The following is a 15,248-nucleotide window of genomic DNA, read 5'->3' on the forward strand; positions in this document are numbered from 1 at the left end:
CCTTCAACATGTAAATTCCTATCTCGTAAAATTTTGGATGTTTGAATTGCTAAGAGAGCCCCTTCAACTTCCACCATATTATTTATTTCATTCACAAGAATTTTTCCTCCATAAGAAATGAGATAGATATTTAAATCTTTGATTATGAATCTTGTACTGGAAGGACCAAGTTTTTCTTTTGAGGTAGCACTAAAATTATATTTTGACAAACCTTCTTTAGGGTTTTCCTATGGACAACATCAAGTTGAGGGGGAAAGGGATAAACCCCAATACACCGATTTACAAGTCTGAGTTTGATACCTAGTCATTCATTTTAAATGAGTAGATCTCCCAAAGAGAAAGGGATTAGGAACTGGAGAATTTAGAAGTTGCGAAACTTGTTTTTTCTTAGAATGCCTTGTTAATTCTTAGTTGTAGCCTTTACAATGTTTCCTTTTTAATTTGAAAAAATAAATCATATTTATCTCCTTCCTTACCTCCCAAACAAAGAGGAATGGGCTTAGAATCCACACACTTGACAGAATAGATTTAAAGTGATGTGTTGGCCATGCTTGGAAGACTAGTTTGGTTTTATTATGTAAATATCCTTTGCAACCCAACTTTCCTTATAGCATTAAGAAACATTCTTAAGTAATTTTTCAAAAAACCAATGAATTATCAACATCTTCCTCTGCCTCATTACATAATATGCATTTGGAAGATCCTTGGAAACCCAATTTTTTTCTTCTCTCTCCTATAAGAATTATGCCCTTGTTTGCAATCCATGCAAAGGTCCTTTCCTTGGGTAACCATTCCTTTCCCCTAAAAATGTTAGTTACCCATTTCTCCTCTTCTAAAGCTTCGTACAAAATATTATAGCCTAATTTCATCGAGTACTCTCCATTTTTTGCAATAAATGAAATGAATAGATATTAGTGTTATTGCTCTAAGTTATCGATCTAGAGTTATAGATAGAATTTAGGTGAGATTTAGAAGCCATAGATAATTTTTTTCTATCCACATTTTTCCATCCTCTTATAGATCCTAAGGAGTCTTCCCTCATTTTTGTGTAATCTTGAACCTTGTCCCCCTCGTTCATTTTACACCAATTTTTGGCCAAGGATAATTCTTCATTAGTATTTAGATTTTCATAACCATTCCATGAATCCTCCTATAATTGTGCCTTAACCCCATTCCTTGTTTTCCAAGTAAGGTGATTAGTCACTACTTATCTACAAGAGATGATAAAATTATAGACTATAGATCCTTTAGGTGGATTTCTAATGGTGCAGATTCTTTGATTTTTCTCTCAAGTCTAAATATTTAGATTTTAGAATGTGTGCCCATAGTTGATCTAGTTAGGTGTACATGTTCCAAACCATATTTGCACCTAAGGCCTCATTTGGTGTGTGTCAATTCCTTAAACCTAGTCCCATAACTCCTTTTCTTGTGCAAACCTCATCCTAGGCCAAGAGAGGGAGTTTGTCTTGGTTTGTGGCACCATTCCAAAATAATTTTCTCATTTTATATTCAATTTTCTTTATAATCTTCTTAGGGATGTTGAGGTAGATCATAGAATAAACTGAGATGATATACTTGAGCATGTGAATTCTACCTACTCAAGGGAGACTTCTACTTTTCCAAATATCCATTTCTTCAGAGCAATCATTAACCAATTTTTTCACTAATTAATTTAGATTTACTCACACCACCAAAGAGTGGAGCACATAAGTATTTTCCTAGAAGGGAGCCCATTCAGATTCCAAGAATTATGCTTATCTTATTTTGTTTTGTTCCTAGGGCGTAGAAGAAAAAGATGGTTGATTTATGCTAGTTAATTTTTTTTATTGAGGCCTTGCTATAAGTGTCAAGGGTTTGTGTATCATTCTTTTCATTATGACTGAAGAAAATTCAAATAGTAAAGTGTCGTCACAAACTGGAGCTATGTGACATGCTCAACATCCCACCTTGATGCCTTTCTAGCTTCCAACTCTTTTTTAACTAGAGATTAGTCTTCCTAAGGATTTAGCCATAATGTTAAATACAAAAGGAGAAATAGGGTCTCCTTGAGATGTTCCTTTAGTTCCTTCAAAAAATTCTTGAAGAATTCCATTTATCGATATTGAGAACTAGGGAGTGCTTATGCATGACCCAATCCAATCAGTCCATTTATGAATGATAAAATTTTTGGGTTCACCTCATCATAAGCTCTTTTTATGTTTAGCTTTACAAACATTATCTTTGTTTGTGTTTGTCTGACAATATGCATTGCCTTAGGAGCCACAATGATTCCTTCATAGATAGATATGTTTGGAGAAATCTCACTTTGTTCGGGATAAGTGACAAGATGTAACACATGTTTTAATCTATTTGCAATAACTTTTGGGATGATCTTGTAAATAGTATTGCATAAAGCAATTGGTACATAGTTTTTAAATATTTGTAATATATTTTTCTTTGGAATCAAGGCAATGAAAGTCTTATTTAAATATTTTAGAATGAAGCCTCCTTATCTAGATTCCTCCACTACTTCCTACATGGACCAAGTGCCTTGTCATATCCCATCCCAAAGAGATCCTTTCTAACTTCATCCATTGACATTGGGCTTAGAAGGATTAGGTTTTATGTCTCAGTAATGCAAGAAGGGATAGCATTCAAAAGTGCATCAGAGTCATTATCCTCTAACTCCTCTTGTTTGAAGTCTTCAGTGAAGAATCTTACACCTTCCTAATGGATAACCTCTTTTTCAATGATTGTGGTACCTATAGAGACCTTAATGGAAAAGATGTAATTCCAAATCCATCTAACCTTGAGTATGCTATGGAATGATTTGGTGCTTTTGTCACCCTCCTATGTCCAAGTTTCTCTAGAATTTTGTTTCCAAAATAAATCTTCTTTATATAAATCTTCTGAGTATTTTTCATTCAATTTTTTCTCTAATTCATAGTCCAAATTATTCATCTCTTCTAGGATTATCTTTTCATTTAAGGTTTTTAGTGCCTCTTCACTCATCAGTTTCTCTATAAAGATGTTTTTGAAGGCTACTTTATTCCATATTTTCAATCACTCTTTTAAAAATTGCAACTTCTTAAAGAAAATAAAATCTTTGTTACTTGCTCATTGAAAAGTTTTTATCCACCAATATTTTATCAAATATTGAAATTCCTTTATGCATGTCCACATTTTCTTAGACTTGAACATATATTGATCTAGGATAGAGCCCTCTAGGATGTGTAAGATGATTGGGAAGTGATCTAACCCATTGATTGGGAGAATGTTAGTAGATAAGCCCCCATGGAAAAGTAGCTCAGTTTCATGTAGTCAAAAAAATATCTAATTGTTTTGCAATATTGGAGAAACCTTTCCTTCTATTTATCTAGGAGAATTCCCCTAAATGAAAGACCATCTCAGAAAGATTGTTATTTATAACAAAGTTACTAAATTTTATTTGTTTAGCACTATCCTAACCTAAACCCCTTTTATGTTAGCTAGTTGTAGAATGGATTTAAAGTCTCAACCTAAATTTTTTTTTTTTTCTTATTTTGATCTATGATGTCAAATAGTTTATGCCAAAGGTCAAACAAGCTTATAGTAGAGGTTAGTCCATAAACACTATTAAGATGAAAACTACCATCAAGTATCATAGAAATTACTTGAACCCACTACCTTGATTTCTCTAAAACCATTACATTAATTTCTATAACTTAAAAGTTCTACAACATACTGATTCCCCTGGAAGCTTCATGTGCCGAGTATGTGCGGGATCATGGTCAACCAAACTATGGCCTTAAGTGGCGGTGAAAAACCAGCAAATCAGGGTTATGTTGACACGTAATATTAAAGTAGTTATGGGCTTTATATCAAAAAGTTGTAAGAAAAGAATCTGTAGGAAATTGGATGTAGTTTCTAAACTACTAGGCCTTATTTAGAGAAAAAAAATTGATTCATCAAAATTTTGCATTTTAATGAAGTACTACCAAAATTTCAAGGCGAAAATAAAAAGTAGGTGTATGTCTGACCAACTCAATCAAAATCAAATGATAATATTTTCTAATATAATTATAGATATAAAAATTGGACTCATGCCTAGATGTGATGCATATTTTTGGGTTTTTTTATTCCAAATAAATAATTAAATGTGAATTTTCTACTATAACTTTTTTAGAATAAAAAAACTCCTATGTATGACCACCTTAACTAATTGAAAAATTTACAATTTTTTTCTTATATTAGGAAAAACATAGAATGTGACACAACTTTTGGATTTTAAAAATGTTATACCATTTGAAAGTTATAGCTATTTTTTAATCAGTATGTCAATCAGTAGTTTATGGACATCTTCATTAGAAATTAACTAATAAATACTTATCAAACTCATAAATTGACAACAATTATATTGATGGAATCTTGAGAGTGTTCTTGAAAAACCCTTTTCATTTCATTGAATTTGGATGAAAAAATATTGTCAAATGGCCAATTGAAGTCTAAATGTCAAGTAAATATGTCTCAAACATGTTTTTTGAGTTGACTTTGGAGGTTTGGTAAATACCAAGCCTAATCAAGTATCCAATTTCAAATCAGGTACCCAAAATGTGGCTACAAAACATAAAAATTTAAAAAATTGAGATTGTGGGAACTAATTGTACATTTTAAACCAAAATACTTACAAACATATTTAAATATGTTTTCACATTTAAGATATAATGAGATTTGAATATTATTATTTTTTATTTTATTATTGTATATTATATAACAAATTTTATTGTTATAATATTAAATTAGATTAGATAGTATATTAGGATCATAGTACTATATATTATTATATAGTATTGTATATTATCTATAATATTACAAATATTATCTATATATTATTATTATATTAATATTAAATATATATTACTACATATACTACTATAATGTATATTTGAACATAGTATTAGAAATTATTACATAGTATTATATAGTTTATTAAATTACAATATGATTGATTGCCATATGTCCCTAGGGACACATGTCATGAAACAATGAGTCGAAGGGGGTTGTAGGTTAGTCTATGACCCCCTTCAACCCATATGATCAATTGCATGTCGCACTACAATGGGTCACATCCCATTCAATCCATTGCATTGATTACAATACACCCCTAGGAACAGACGTCGTGATAAAATGAGTTGAAGGTGGTCGTAAGTTAGCCTATGACCCCATTTGACCTATTTTACATCGATTACCATATGACCCCTAGGGACACATGTCGCTATGCAATGGATCGAAGGGGGTCGTAGGTTAGCCTATGACCTCATTCCATCCATTGCATCGATTACCATATGTCACTAAGGGTCCTAGGATCCCTAGCAACACATGCCATGATGCAATGAGTCAAAGGGAGTTGTAGGTTAGCCTACGACCCCCTTCGACCCATATGAGTGATTACCATATGCCCTTAGGGGTCCTAAGACCCCTAGGGACACTTGTCATGATGAAATGGGTCGAAGGGGGTCATAGGCTAACTTATGACCCCCTTTGAACCATATGATTGATTACTATATGTCCCTAGGGCTCCTAGGACCCCTAGGGACACATATTGTGATGCAATGGGTTGAAGGGGGCGTAGGTTAGCTTACGACCCCTTTTGACCCATATGATTGATTACCATATGTCCTTAGGGGTCCTATGACCCCTAGGGACACATGTCGCAATGCAATTGGTTGAAGGGGGTCGTAGGTTAGCCTATGACCCCATTTGACCCATATGATTGATTACCATATGTTAGACCCCTCGGGACACATATCACAATGTAATGGGTCGAAGGAGGTCATAAGTTAGCCTACAACCCCCTTCAACCCATATGATTGATTGCCATATGTCCCTAGGGGTCCTTTTCGTGATGCAATGGGTCAAAGGGGGTTGTAGGTTAGCCTATGACAACATTCAACCCATTGCATTGATTACTGTATGTCCCTAAAGACACATGTCGCAATGAAATAGGTTGAAGGGGGTTGTAGGTTATCCTTTGACCCCATTCGACCCATTGCATCAATTACCATATGTCCCTAGGACCCCTAGGGACACATATCATGATGCAATAGGTCAAAGGGGGTTGTAGGTTATCCTACAACCCTATTCGACTCATTGCATCAATAACCATATGTCGCTAGAGGTCCTAGGGACACATGTCATGATGCAATGGGTTGAAGGGAGTCATAGGTTAGCATACGACCCCATTCGACCCATATGATTGATTACCACATGTTGTGATGCAATGGGTCAAAGAGAGTTGTATGGTAGCCTACAACCTCATTTGACCCATATGATTGATTACCATATGTCCCTAGGGGTCTTAGGACCCCTAGGGGCACATGTCATGATGCAATGGGTCAAAGGGGATCATAAGTTAGCCTACGATCCCATTCAACCCATTGTATTGATTACCATATGTCCCTAGGGGTCCTAGGACCCCTAGGGACACATGTCATGATGCAATGGGTTGAATGGGATCGTAGGCTAACCTACAACCCCCTTTGACCCATTTCATTGATTACCATATGTCCCTAGGGGTCCTAGGGACATATGGTAATCATGAAATGGGTCAAAGGGGATCATAGGTTATCCTATGACCCCCTTCAACTCATTGCATCGATTACCATATGTCCCTAGGGGTCCTAGAACCCCTAGGGACACATGTCATGATGTAATGGGTCGAAGGGGATCATAGGCTAGGTTAGTTTAAGACCCATTCAACCTATATGATTGATTACCATATGTCCCTAGAGGTCTTAGGACCCCTAGGGAGACATGTCACAATGCAATGGGTCAAAGGGAGTCATAGGCTAACCTATGACCCCCTTCAACCCATATGATCAATTACCATGTGTCCCTAGGGGTCCTTGGACCCCTAGGGACACATATCACAATGCAATGGGTCAAAGGGGGTCATAGGTTAGCCTACTACCCCCTTCGACCCATATGATCAATTACCATATGTCCCTAGGGGTCCTAGGACCCCTGAGGACACATGTCGTGATGCAATGGGTTGAAGGGGGTTGTTAGCCTATGACCCTATTCGATTCATTGCATCGATTACCATATGTCCCTATGGGACCCCTAGGGACATATGGTAATCGATGCAATTGGTCAAAGGGGATCGTAGGCCACCCATATGATCGATTACCATATGTCCCTAGGGGTCCTAGGATCTCTAAGGACACATGTCGTGATGCAATGAGTCAAATAACCTATGACCCCCTTTGACCCATATGATCAATTATCATATGTCCCTAGGGGTCCTAGGACCCCTAGGGATACATGTCGCGATGAAATAGGTCGAAGGGGGTCATAGGTTAGTTTACGACCCCATTTGATCCATATGATCAATTACCATATGTACCTTGGGTTCCTAGGGCCCCTAGGGACACATGTCATGATGCAATGGGTTGAAGGGAGTGGTAGGTTAGCCTACGACCCCCTTTGACCCATATAATCAACTATCATATGTCCCTAGGGATCCTAAGACCCCTAGGGGCATATGTCACGATGCAATGGGTCAAAGGGGGTCGTAGGTTAGCCTACGACCCTATTCGACCCATTGCGTCGATTACCATATGTCCCTAGGAATCATAGGACCCCTAGGGACACATGTCATGATGCAATGGGTCAAAACCTATGACCCCATTTGACCCATATGATCGATTACCATATGTCCCTAAGGGTCCTAGGACTCCTAGGGACATATGTCATGATGAAATGGGTCAAAGGGGGTCGTAAGCTAGCCTACAACCACATTCGACCCATTGCATCGATTATCATATGTCCTTAGGGGTCCTAGGACTCCTAGGGACACATGTCATGATGCAATGGGTCGAAGGGGGTCATAGGCCATTTGACCCATTGCATCAATTACCATATGTCCCTAGGGGTCCTAGGACACCTAGGGACACATGTCATGATGAAATGGGTCGAAGGGGGTTGTAGGTTAGCCTACGACACCCTTCGACCGATATGATCAGGTTCCCAATTGGTTTCCCTCCATTACCATATTATATAATAATAATAGTAATAATAATATGGGATCAGGTATCTAAATCTTTTTACTTGCAAACTTTTACCAAAATATTATCTCTCACTACAAACTCGACAAGCACATTTTTTTGGACTTTTTCATGGGTTTGTAGAAAAAATTTTGTTTGGGGCCCATTGTTTGAAAAGTTTGCTACAAGATTTGATTAGGTGTCTGGTATTGTTGCCCGAATGGGGAGCACTGGTCATCAAAAGGCTAAATGCAAAAGGAAGGTATCGAATGAAGGCATTGCAACATATAGGGAAAGAGAAAGGGTAAATCACTAAAGGAAGAGACAAGATATGTTAAATGTGAATCAAGTTGATGATATATTGATCAAAGGTGAAATCACAGAGTCAAAAAATGAATATGTTTAGTTGGGGAATGAAAATGTACCAATTGATAATGATAATGTTGGGATTGAAAATTTGGAGAGTGAAAATTTACCAGTTCATAATATAAATGCCATGATTGACCATGTCAAAAATGAAAATGCAGAGGAATGTTACATATCTCCTAATTATAATAGAAATGAAGGTCCTAGAACACCAAAATGGATAATTGAAATTGATGAAACGATTATTAGTAATTTGGAAGGAAAAAATCACAAAGAACTATTTGGTTATGGGCTTGAAGACTATATAAGATGTTTTTCGACAATAAGATAGTGGTGGAGCAATGCCAACTTTTTATGCATTTATTAAAGATGCAAAGATGAGACCTATGCTTTCTGAATTGAAGATTCTTGTCAATAATAAAATGGAAAGAAATCTTATTATTGTGAAGAATCTTTTCAATGCTCTCAATAGCATTGGGAAAAATAGCAAGGAGAAGGATTAGAGAGCTTCTCGAAGGGTTATTACAACCTCTTTGGTAAGTCATCATTTGAGAAAGGGTAGATATATGAGAAAAACTTGTATTGACTTGAACCTAAATTATACTACGTACTTGTTGCTCTGATTTTTACAAAATAAATGTTTCCAAATTCTAGGTTAAAAATCAGAATTGAGTCCTTTACTTGTTTCTTAGGGTTTTTGGTTTTTGGCCTTGCAATTTTAATAGCCTTTAAAAACCTTTCCAAAGCCCTAAGTCTTGTTTCTTTTTAAATTTATCTAGGCATGAACCTTTTAAATTTTGAATATCCCTTGACCCATTTGAATCTTTTGTGGTACCATGTGTCTTTTTCTCAAAATTGTTCCCACCATATGATCTTTGTAAGATCTACAACTATCACATCGTCGCTATGAGAAAGTGCAAGGTTTTTTATGATAACGACATAGCGACTGTCAGGAAATTGAATTGCGGTGTCGTAAAGTGGGGAGTTAGCACCAAAAAGGTGCATTGTTTTGGGAAGGGTTTAGTCACATGCTCCATGTCAAAGTTATTAATGTCAGAAAGGAAACATGTGGAACAAGTTGCAATTAGCATCACCAGAACTCAGATTTTTCGGTGAGTTGCTATGTCACGACCAGGAAATCTTTGCATCCTTCTGGTAGTGATATAACACCTTGCCAGAGAATTAAGAAAGTGGCAGCCCTTTGAAAGTGATGGCGACTGTAAAGTTCCCAAGTGGTATCATGGAACGTGCACATTCATTGTTCTGACAAAGGTACTAATTAGTATAATCATGATTGATAGGTAATCTTTCTCCCATCACTGAATTTTAACAAATCACCAAAAGTTGCTATGTTGCAACCAAAAAAATAATGGATCTCACTGGTAGCGACATAGCGCCCTGCATGAAAATGTGCATGTGGTAGGACCTAAGTCACGTGGTGATACAGATAGGATTCAAATATCAAATTACATGCCAGCTGGACAAGAAATTCCCACGTTAGTAGTAACATGGACCCACACCCAACTCAAAAATTAGATGATAGATTATAATCGTTGGATCAAAGATCAAATCAACGATCATCGCTACGTCACTATGAGAAGATGTGCATTGTTTACCCAATGCGACATAGTGACTATGGGATCCACCACTCTGATAATAAAAAATGCTCTAAAGCGTTTGCCATTAGATTGAGATGAGATCAAGGGTTGTCACTTCATTGCTATGGCAACATGCTCACTCTTTATATATAGCAAGTTAGCGACTCAACAACACGTGTCTTCAAAGATTAGTGGGTCCAATTTGAAACGCTAGTAGTGAAGAAAAGGTACAAGTGGAGAGTTTTCATTGGTTTGATTGCCAACATGTCAAATGAAAGATGAGTCATCCCTATTTTCACTCCTAGATCATAGGATTTTCTAAGATCAATGGTGCAAATTTGAAAAAGGAAGGTAACGCCACTCTATTTCACTCGTAGTACATTAATGAGGAATGAAAGCTTCGCCTGTGAGTAGAAAATAGAGTATATTATAGAAGATCTCACCATTCTCATCTCATGTGAACAAGATTTCAAGTTTTTTGAGTAGAAGAAATTACTGAGAATCTGTGTTGAGCTTGATTAGAACGTGAAGCAATTTTTTGTTGGTTTGCGAGACATCCAAGATCACAGAGCAAGAAAGAAAATCAAGTAAGTTCCTGTATACCGTAACCTTTGAAAGTAATCTTAGATTTTGCAAATAATAGCCAATATGCCTCCAACGAAGGTGTTCTTTGGGCAAGAGGATTATTTGGCTAGAAACAGTCATGATGATTTGCTTGAATTGCTCCTTGAGTCCACCACTAAAATTGTGCAAGTTAAAAAATTAACTTCATTAAACCCTAGGCTTAAAATCACAGATGGATTATATGATAAAGGGGAACTGGGTCTGGGATGCTAACACTTCTCAAACTGGTCTTGTTTTATTCAAGAAATGATTTACAGAAACAAATTTATTTGCCCCACATGCCAATATTTGAAATTTTGATTTAGGAAAATTAGTAGTTCCAAGTGTTTTTATGGATTATGACCTCCTTGAAGCTATTGCAAAGAATTATGACCAAGAAATTAGAGTGGTTAGGAGAATTGATGGTGAAATTCCGATCGCAATCAGCCCAGAGGAAATTCGACAGGTATTTGGTTTAGGGCCTCTCACTGACTATCATGTGCCTATTGACTTGAAGGAATTAGAAAAGGAATATATGTCAAAGAAGGATGCAGTTAGGCAAGGTGCACTGAGGGCACATATAGGCAAAATTGGAACTCTGCTAGCAATAACAACACCCTCCAGGGAACCCTTCAAAAGGGCATACTTCAATACCAGGGCTGTGGAGGCATACAAGACTCTATGTAGAGTTTTTAGAGAAGATGAAGAGGAGTTTATGCTTGTAGGCTTTATGTATATGATCAATCGGATTTCCTCTTTTGGTGTGGATATAATTTTTTACTTTGCCTCTTATTTAGCGAAAGAAATTCATAATGGCCTGGTGGTGATTGTAAAGGGTAAAGTAGAAAAAACTTTTGGCCATTATTCTTTGCCGATGCACATGTTTTTGTTTAAGGGAGTGACATATTTTAGTAAAGAAATAAAGTTGAACAGAGAACAAGATGGAGAAGCACTACTAGTCCAGTTATGGAGTGTAGATATGACTTGGGATGCGAAAAATGCTAGCTTTGTCAGGTTTGATAGGTACTTTGCCTCAAGGTTGAGGTGCCTATTATTAAGTGACAATCCCAAAGTACCCAAGGCATTGGTAAGCCTTATTAGACCCCTGGACAATCCTATTGGTTTGAAAGTTTCACATAATTGGGGAGACATCATACCATATTCAGTCTCAACTGTCTTTAGGGTTTATGATTTCAAAGGTACTCCCCATGTATTGCCCTCCAAGTGCCATTAAAGGTAGGAGTAGCTAAATTTTTATGGCAGCTAGGAGGGTTAGAGGAAACTTATTTGTTGAAGAGATAGAGAGGGTCAATATTCCCCACTTGCATATAGTCCATCAATTTGTAATCACCAAAGAGGGTTGGCTTTCTTTGCACAATATATTAGATCAATATAAGATGGTTGTTTCTCATCCTCATTTTTGTGACACTGAGGGTTTTTATAACTTGGCCTTTAGACACATAATTAAGTTTGCCAAAATTGACCATGAATTTTATTTTCCTGAAGACATAATAAGAAATGAGTACTTACTCCTTGCAAGAACAAGAAACTAAGAAAGAAAAATGGAGAGTGTTCTCAAGGGTTTTGGATTTCATTCATTGTTTTGATGAAAAGTATAGTCCTTTAGGTAATGCCATTATCGAGGTAGATAGAATAAATAAGCTCATGCTCACTTTTCCTAAAACAATAGAAACCATGAATGAGAAGAAGCAAATTCTTATTAATTCTTTCCCATATAAGGCCAAGGAGGTAATGAGGAAATTGGGATTCACTCCCAATATAGGGGCAGGTCAATTGACTATCCAGAAAAGGCTAGGGTATACTATCATTCAAAATAAAAGGACCACTATGGACAAAGGCCAACACATAGTTGAATCCACTAGTGATGTTTGGGAAGAAAGACCCCATTAGCCCTCCCCTAATAGATAGAAAATAATAAGGGAACAAGGTCCTCGCATTGAGGAATATTCACCTTCACAGACCCTTCTAAGGATTGAAGAGGAGCAACTTACTGGGGAGAAAATTGAACAATTAGGGTCCCAAGGAGGAGTTTTTATTACTCAAGCTAAAATAGATGAAGGAAATGTTGGATATAATTGTTCAATTGTGTGTTGTCTTTGATGTTACACAAATTTCATATTAGTCATCAGACAGAGTCTACCGAGCTTAATTGGTCAACAAGGCAAAAGACAGAGTCTACCGAGCTTAGTTGGTCAACAAGGCAAAAGACAGAGTCTACCAAGATCAGTTGGTTAGCAAGGCAAAAGACAAAGTCTACCAAGCTCAGATGGTCAGCAAGGCAAAATACAAAGGTTACCGAGTTCAAAAGGTTAGCAAAGAAGGTTTACAATGTCTACCGAGCATTCTCAGGCTTTACCTTGCACAGATAGTTGCTAACAAGCTTTCAAGGTTTAGCAAAGGAAATTCAGTTGTTATCGAGCTCACTCGATCATCAAGAAAAAATAGTGCAGGAAATAGTTCTTACCGAGTTAACTTGGGAACCAAAGGATTTTGGAATTTTTGCAGTGTTAACCAAGTTAAGATGGTTAACTCAGGAAATTATTTCTGGAAGCAACATTTATCAAGCAAGGTCAGCCAGTGAAGGATTCCATTATTTTGTGAAATAAAGTTTATTTGTTTAATGTAATATTTGTAGCCGATTGATATATGGTGTATTGGTAAATGTAACTTGTGAATGAGCTAACTTGATAATCTGAATGGTATATACAAGAGGTCAAGTTGCGAATTCTAAGTGTGTGATAGATGTGAATGAGAAAGAAGAACTAAGAGTGAATTTTGAAGTATGATCATAATTCATTGAGGAGAAACAAAGCTATATTTGATTGTGAAGGATCTAATAGTACTAAATGGAGATCTGTTATCAGCAAATTTAGTTGCATCATATTCAAGTCAATTCATTATTACTTTCTAACCATTGTAGCAATGATTTCAAATCTCTTAACAGAGTTGGTTTAACAACCATTTTTTAAATCCTCTAACAAGGTGACAGTTCAGTTGAATTGTTCTAAAGACCTCTAGTGAGGCCACTCCTAACATGATGATTAAATCCTCTAACAAGGTCACACATAACAGTGTGTATTGTAACCTTTAACAGGGTTGGCTCCTAACAGGGTTCACTTCAGAAGAGTAAAAAATTGGTAGCTAGTTACTGGTGGTTTTTCCCATATTGGGTTTCCACGTTAAATATGGTGTCTCTTGTGTTTATTTTATTTAACTTTTGCATGCATATTAATAATAATGAATGCTAGATGATCAGTAACTAGTTAATCTACCAAGTTACAACAATCTTATAGTGATCAATAGTAAATAGGTATTTAAGACATCTAAGGGATCTGTGGATTTGTTTTTGTGGTAACTGATTCACTCCCCCTCTTAGTTACTCCATCTATAATTCCAACAATTAGTATCAGAGCTTTTGGTGCTTGCAGGAAAAGATTTCAAGGATCTAAGCCAAAGGCCAGGATGTCTTATAAGAGGGAATTTTCAAGACTTAACAGGGACAACTTCTTAGCATGGCAGGGGTTGATGAGACTTCATCTGGCTTCCATTGGTGATACAGGGCTGAAGTACCTTGATGAAAAATATGAAGAACCTTCTGGTATATTATTTGTCAATGATATTGCTAAAAAGAAGACTCACAACAACATGATGATAGATATAGCATCTACTCTAAGTTATGAAGAATTTGATGACATCAGGAATTGCAAAACCGCTTTTGAAATGTAGAACAAGCTAAAAGAGATCTATGGAGGAGATGATAATGTGAGAAGAGCCAAAGTAGAAATTTTGAGAGGACAATTTGATCAAATGAGGATGAGAGAGGATGAAAGCATTGCCAAATATGTTGAAAGAGTTAAAACATGTGTTAGTGCAATCAATCCATTTGGAGGAGATATCAAGGAGGAGACAATTATAAGTAAAGTTCTTAGAACTCTACTTCCCATTTATGCAATCAGAGTCTCTGCAATTCAAGAAAGAAGATGTGAAGCAAATCATAAGATAAATTTAGAGGCCATAGTTGGAAGATTGACTACATTTGAGCTAGACAACTATGATAATTATGTTCTAGCTGCCAAGAACATTGAATCAACATTTGAATCCAAGGATCACTCAAAGAAAAAGGCAAAAAGTAAAAGGATCCTCAATTAGATAGTGATGAAGAATCAAAATAGAGTTCAGACAGTGATCTTGAAGTGGTTGAAGCTCTGCTAGCAAGGAAATATTCAAGAGGCAAAGGAAAATACAAAGGTAAGGTTCCTCTAATCTGTTTTTCTTCTGAAGAAATTGGACATATTGCTGCTAGGTGCCCAAATAAGTAGAACAAGGATGAGAAGAAAGGTCACAAATGTAATGGCAAGAAAAACCTCAAATCATTCAAGGATAAAGGTAAGAAAATATGTTTCATGGCAAAAGATTCTAATGATTCTGATGATGAAGAAGAAGATGAAATTATTTACATTACTGTAAAGGATGAATCTGATAATGATGAAGAAATGGCACTCATTTCTCATGTGAGCAAAAATGATACATGGATTATAGATAGTGGTTGTTCTCATCACATGACTGGTGATAAAACTAAGCTTGAACACTTTGAAGACTATGATGGTGGCAGTGTAAGATTTGGTAACAATGAGCCTTGTTGTATAAGAGGAAAAGG

Source organism: Cupressus sempervirens, chromosome 2 (genome assembly GCF_028749045.1).
Source record: "Cupressus sempervirens isolate cs-2001-9-10 chromosome 2, ASM2874904v1, whole genome shotgun sequence".
NCBI classification, from domain to species: domain Eukaryota; kingdom Viridiplantae; phylum Streptophyta; class Pinopsida; order Cupressales; family Cupressaceae; genus Cupressus; species Cupressus sempervirens.